We start from the raw sequence: 7,260 nt of genomic DNA, 5'->3' as shown, positions 1-7,260 counted from the left end.
TTTCCCGATCGTCCGGAAGGCGTGGTTGGCAAAGGGCCTTTCCGCCCAGGAATTTAGTCAAGAAACAAGGGAGAGTTAAGTGCAGATGCACAACCAAATAAGTTTGAGGCATGGGTGGTCCATTTTGGCAATGCCCGAAGTCACCCCCTTTGCAATATCCCCCAGAGAAAATACCTAAGTAATTAACTTGGCTGAACCCCTTCGACACTACTGTTTCTGTTCTCTCTCTGCTGGCAGATTTCTTTTGTGTTCCAAAATCGTACGATGAAGGAAATTGCCGGAAGGCAAACCATTTGGAGGAGAAGATTTTATGACCTAGTAGAGGTCAAATGTCGACCTAACCACGCAACGTCTCCTCGCTGCTGGGAGAAAGGGAGCTGGTGACTGGTACAATACATGTACATACACTAGCAGGGCAGCCGATCGAGACTACGGTCTACCCCAAAGCCAAATCAAGGTCCTTCAAAGAGTTTGTATCCTCGTTTTACTCTGGTATACAAAAGATGGAAAAAAGCACGTTAAAAGAAGAAGAAGAAGAAAAAAAAAGTCAGTCAGTAGCAGCTGAGACATGGCCTAGGCAAGACCTACCTTCCCAAGATCCGTTACAAGGGTTTCCTCAGGGCAGCCTTCCTCTTACCTGTGACTGCTGACAACAAGCATCCACTGGTGAAGGCTGCCAAACTCTGCTAAAAGAGGGAAGAGCCCCACTCATGCTTTTACTAGAGCAGACACAAATTGCATCAGGAACGTCTGGAAATTGAGATGAATACGCCCTTATCCTCTATCTCTTTCTCTCTACTTGTTTTCACCTTTCACTATTTTGTCATGGGTTTCCTTGAATTCAGCTAATTAATGAAGTAATTATTCCCCTTGACAGTAATATAAGTAATTTAATTACCTCCTCGAATCTTGCTCTTTATCTAGGTCCATATGATAGGCATATTGAGGTAAATCTATGCTCATCAGACATCTCCCAGCATTATCAGGTATGGAAAATTGATAAATTTTGTCTTGGGATACTTCAGCATATCCCACTCCGTACTCTGATTAAGATCCTTTTGTGTATATTGCGTAGTGTGGGCCTTTTCGGCTTATATGCTCTATTGTATGTTGAAGACCATTCATCTATTTTTATTATAGTTTTAAGCGACATGCTGAATAATATATGGCAAAATCATCCATATACAAGTTACTTTTAATTCCAATAGGTAGATTATTACTGTTGTCATTTATTGCTAAAGTAAACAGTGGTTGCCACTGGTTATTTCCTAACTTCCTTGTGGAACACCATTTTCGAAAGTGGAAATGTTCTTGACAATACATCAGCATTTCTCACTTGAAAATTGCATTTTGTCAAAAAGTTTTGATTAAACCTGGGTAAATGTCTGCAGATGCTGTTTGTTATGTAACTTTTTATTATTGCATACCTCTATGTAGTAACATACACCTTTTCAGTGTAAAAAAAAAGATGGCTATAGTAATTTATTGTCGTTCAATCCTCTTCGTATGTGATCTTCTAAGTTAGATAGAGAATCTAATGTAGATCTGTTACACTGTGACCCGAATTGAGTGGGAGTCAAAATTTTATTTTCTTGAATGTGCATGTTAGTCGAGCAGTTACCATTTTCTCTAGTAATTTGCATAAACAACTTGTTAAAGAAATAGAGAGAGAGAGAGAGAGAGAGAGAGAGAGAGAGAGAGAGAGAGAGAGAGAGAAGAGAGAGAGATTTATTGGTTGTCATTCATAGTTATCCCAGAAAATCGGGTTGGTCAGCTAATATGTGTGTATATATGTATATATATATTTATATGTATATATATTTGTATACAAGAGGTATACATACATATACAATATATATATACATATATATACATATATATACATATATATACATATATATATATACATACATATATATACATACATCATATATTATATATATATATATATATATATATATATATATATATATATATTTATTATATATATATATATATATATATATATATATAATACACGATGGGGGGTCCCAGGCAGGCATACCTGCTGCTGCTACCCATCTGCTGACTGCTTGCTACCACGAACTTGAGTACTAACGCTGTCAAGCACCCCATGACAGACATCAACTCCTTCTACAAAGGAAAAAACAAAAGTGAGGTGGCAACAACCCACCAAGGGAACAATTGGCAAATGATTGTTCTCACACTAGGGATTTACCTTGCAGGCTGCAAACCTTTGCATAACTGATGTTTTTAATGAAATCCCAACATAACAGTGGCTCAGCTGTTGGCAGCTAACTATTTTATGACCTATGAGACTTGTTGGTAGCCCCTCTGTTTTAGTTTATATATCCAGTATGTATTTACATACAACAACAAATATATGTGTATATATATACATATATATATATATATATATATATATATATATATATATATATATATATATATACATATATATATATATATATATATATATATATATATATATATATATATATATATATATATATATATATAACAGAATGAAACATTTGTACGTGAACAAAAGGAAAATGAAAAATCAGTAGAAAAATATTTTAAACAAATTCCCAAAACGGGGATTTTTCAATTTTTACTCAAAGGAAGCGGTTAATTTTTTGAGTGAGATAACACAGCAGCCACAAATAGCAGCCTGTATTTTTCAGTAATAAAAAAAAAAGTATATAAACGTCGTTTAGAAAAACTCAGGATATCAGTTTCACAGCAGCAATGCAAGAGCTAAGTACGTTTAATTACAGTAATATTCATTTGTACTTGGTTGCTAATCATATACCATTGTAGCAAGTTTTATGTAATGCATCCAATTATATTTTTAGAAAAACACATATATAGATATGTGTGAGTATGTGTATACGTATATATATTTATATTATATAATATTTCATTATATATCGTTATGATAAAATATCCAAGCGAATTAAAATTATTTCATCAAATCATGAAAAGAAATATGCGACAGGCTTATGCTGCAATTATTTCGTGAGCCCTAAAAGAAATTACGAGTTACGTTCAGGAAAATCTATTCATCATGTGCTTTATTTTAAACTTCTGTGAAAAACAGGTAAAAGAAGGGAGTAGGATATAAAAATTATACTTTCAGAATTGGCGATTTCGAGGGTATCCATGGATCGCATACGGTCATGTTCCAAGAAGCAAGACACTGCTAAGACTTTAGAGTCCTTGGCAAATGATAACGTCTTTCCAGCTCGGGCTGTACGGCGGAAATTTAAGCCTTTGGGCTTCGTGTAACATCGTTCCTGGCGGTAGACGTTTAACGGGGAGTTGCTAAGTGTTCCTTTTTTTTCCTCAGGAGTGGCGTATTCCATTCCTCCTTAATTTATCGTAGCGTAATTGTTCCTATTGTGAAGGTTTACGAAAAAAACCGTTTGTCACGTGACTAAACCACAGTTGGCGTTTGAGATTTCCATCGATTGTTGTCACTTCGTTGGTCAAGCTATAATAAACCCAGGGCTTCTGTAAGGTAACACTGGATCTTTATTATATTATTGCTAATATGGTATATTTGTTCTGGGGATTTTCGAATCTTTCTGCGTATTTAGTCTCCTACGAATATTTGGCAGTCATTCTAATGATTTTTGTGGGCATTTACCCATAAGCTGATACGAGTAAACGTCCAAAATTTACAAGATATAAAGTTAAGCACAGCTCTAAAAGCTTTCTTTTCCAGGATTTTCGTCTGACTTTGACTTGGAGTTGCATGTCCTAACGGTAAAGCTTCACGCATGGTAAAGCTGCTGTTTAGCAACAGGTATGTAGGAGGTATTTTTTCTGGCAAGTTTAAAAATTTCTAAAAAATTTTAATGTCATAAATTTACTTTTAATTTGTTAAATTTACATTTTTAATTCGTCATAAATTTAGTCAAATTTTCTTTTAAAAATTCATAAATTTAATTTTATTTTTCTTAAATTTACTTTAATTTTTGTAAATTTCATAAATTTAATTTTATTTTTCTTAAATTTACTTTATAAATTTTTGTAAATTTTTAATTTGTATATACTGTTCTTGAACAGTATATACAAATATACCTTATCCTCCACCCCTTTAGGGGCGGTACCCCGAGAGGGGTGGGGGAGCCCCCATGTTCTGCGTAGTAGGTCGTATGACCTACTATGCAGATTCTTGGGTGGTTTTGAACTAATCAAACTTTCTTTCAGGTGGTTAGTAAGGACTTAATCTATTGCTTAGTTATCTTGCAAGTTCAGATAGGTATTAGGTGTTCAATTGTGCTTGGCTACCTCCCACTCGGTAAAGGTTGCAAAAGGTCCCTAAGATTTGATTAAAATAAGAATGGTTATGCCATCAAATGGAATATTCATCATTAAAACAATTTATGTACAGGTCTGGCGTCTTGGTATATTTTATCTTAGAATTTTAGCTTCCTGAAAATGGATTGTTTGTGGTTAGGTTTTCAGTAAAGTTTTGGCCAATATTCATGAAAGTTTTGCCCAGCGTCAAGTTGATGTTAGACTCGATAGAATTTTCAGAGGATTCGAACTTGGCATTTCCTTTCTCGCGACCGAAGATTTCTGGTTATAGGAATCACTTACGATAATAGGGCTTGCTTACCCAATAGCTAATCTCTTGAAAATCCTCAAAACCGTGCAAAATTTTCCCCAGACAGTTTGTCCAGAGTTACGTTTGGATTTCTGCTGTTAGCAGATGGAATTATTTTCATGAAGTTTGTCAGTAACACACAGCTAGGAGCTTTCAGCTCCTGTTAACAGACAGCACGAAAGCAATTCTTGCAAGTATGGAAATTAAGCCAAGGGTATTTTTTTGCATAGAATTGGAATACCTGTTCACTTGAGTGGGGTGTAGTAAAGTTAAGTGTAGTAAAGTTAAGTGTAGTAAAGTTGAGTTGATTAGTTTTGAGGTTCTAGGGCAACTGATAAGTACAACTCATTCCCAGTAAACTCATATCGGACAGCTCATACCTAGACAGTTGATATCTAGGACAGCTGATGCCTAGGGCTACTTATAGCAGGTATAAATATTTTCACTTAAAGCCCACTTGAAAATAATCATTGATAAAGTAAATAGTTAAGTTTTTAGTTTATAGGCGTAACAGTGATCATTTAACCGTTTAATTGACTAGCATCCTTTAAATTTCATAATTCGTGCTATTTACTGTTTGTCCAGTAAACAACTCGCAAAATGTCGTCATAGCTTTTCAACGATATTTTTCTTATGTTTTGTACACTTGTCAAGTCAGTCAGTTTTGTATTTAACTTTTCAACTGTTTTTAAATTTTCTTTAGCCCTCAGTGCCATATATAAAATCTCAGCGAGGCGCCATTAATCTTGTGGATGATGAGTATGTATATAATTTTCCGAATGCAGATAAATCGAGGAAAGCATGGCTATGTGAAGTAAGGATGTGCAGAGCGCGCGTTCAGACGACGGCTGAGGAGGACCCATGTGATACAGGAAGTATTTCGTCTAAAGATGAAGTGCTTTACAGCACTTGGATGATTTTTACCTGTGACTGATGTTATTGTTGCATACGGAGAACTGCCCGACGACCATAGTTTGCCAGTGCAAGAATTTGTCGTATTTTGAAGTGATTTACATAGGACCTGAAAAAGGAAGAGGCGCTGGGAGACGTAGTCTGGCTTCAATATTTCAATTGAAATGTGGGATATTTCAGAGATGACTTTAACTGGCATGACTATAAATAAAAGTCTTGAAGGTTTTCATAATGCCTTACAAAATTCAATGGAAATCGATAATTAAACTAAAGTTGGAAGCGATTTTGGTTCAGAAAAAAAAATTAATTTGGAACTGGAGGCGCAAATAACTTCAAAACAGGTTTACAAAGTGTGCATCAAGCGACCCATAACTTGACATGAAAAGTATGATCTACGCCAGATGGTCTTTCGTAAAAGCTGTTACATAATCTGCACTAAGCTTGTCTTAGTAAATTTTTGTTTTTTAGTTTTCATTTTCCCCCAAAATAAAGTTATTCTTTTAATTGTTGCTTTATTCTTACTTCATTTTTCTTTCAAAATTAAAGCGTTAGCACTTTATGCCTGTCATGAGTTGTCCTATGTGTCAGCTGTCCTAGATATCAATTGTCCAGGTATGAGTTGTCTACCCATGAGTTTTCCGGGAATGAGTTGTCCTGTATCAGTTTCCCTGGCAAGAGTTTTGATACTATTAGAATAAGCAGTGTATGATGCTATCCCCTAGCATTTGAGTTTGTTACTCTATGAACACAGGTATTGAGTTTGTTACTCTATGAACACAGGTATTGAGTTTGTTACTCTATGAACACAGGTATTGAGTTTGTTACTCTATGAACACGGGTATTGAGTTTGTTACTCTATGAACACGGGTATTGAGTTTGTTACTCTATGAACACAGGTATTGAGTTTGTTACTCTATGAACACAGGTATTGAGTTTGTTACTCTATGAACACAGGTATTGAGTTTGTTACTCTATGAACACAGGTATTGAGTTTGTTAATCTATGAATACAGGTAGTGAGTTTGTTAATCTATGAATACAGGTAGTGAGTTTGTTACTCTATGAATACAGGTAGTGAGTTTGTTACTCTATGAACACAGGTAGTGAGTTTGTTACTCTATGAACACAGTGAGTTTGTTACTCGGACACAGACAATGAGCTTGTTACTTTATGAAAACAATGAGGTTTTTCTTAACGAGCATTGGCAATAAGTGCGTTCTCTGAAGACGAGCAGAGTTTTAACTCTAACTCGAGCAAAGAGTTTTCCCTAGGGACACAAGCAAAGTTTTCTCTATAAACAGTGTTAGGCTGCGTCCACACGCAGTCGAGCTTTGTTCGACGAACTTTGTACCGGTGTGACGACAAGCAGAAGTGGGCAAAGTTCTGAGTTTGCCCGCTGTTTCTCAGCTTCTGATGTCACATCGGACAAAGTTCGTCGAACAAAGCTCGATCGTATGGACGCAGCCCTATTGTATGTACACAGGCAATGTTTGATACTTGTGTGCAAGCGATGAGTTTGGAAGTTACTCTTGATCACGGGCAATGAGTTTGTAATGTTACTCATGAACACTGGCAATAGTTTTGTGATGTTGCCCACGAATACTGGCAATAGTTTTGTCATGCCGTCCATGAACGTAGGCAGTGAATTTGTTTTCCGTGAACCCTGGCAAATGCGTGTTAGACCATCCGTGAACATAGACAGTGAGTAAATGGTACTATGGGCACAATGAT

The 7,260-nt window shown here is 35.8% G+C and overlaps 1 long non-coding RNA gene across 1 annotated transcript; it reads left to right on the top strand.

Annotated features, from left to right (window-relative positions):
- The first annotated feature begins 3,732 nt into the window (after positions 1 to 3,732).
- On the top strand, positions 3,733 to 6,034 carry LOC136851214 (uncharacterized). The gene is made up of 2 exons (XR_010856814.1): positions 3,733 to 3,811; positions 5,404 to 6,034. It is a non-coding gene; the product is annotated as an uncharacterized lncRNA (long non-coding RNA).
- The last annotated feature ends 1,226 nt before the right edge of the window (positions 6,035 to 7,260 follow it).

The sequence above is a fragment of the Macrobrachium rosenbergii genome, chromosome 23, assembly GCF_040412425.1.
Source record: "Macrobrachium rosenbergii isolate ZJJX-2024 chromosome 23, ASM4041242v1, whole genome shotgun sequence".
Classification (NCBI taxonomy): Eukaryota; Metazoa; Arthropoda; class Malacostraca; order Decapoda; family Palaemonidae; genus Macrobrachium; species Macrobrachium rosenbergii.
Note: the sequence above shows the minus strand (reverse complement) of the source record. Positions and strands in the feature narration are given on the sequence as shown.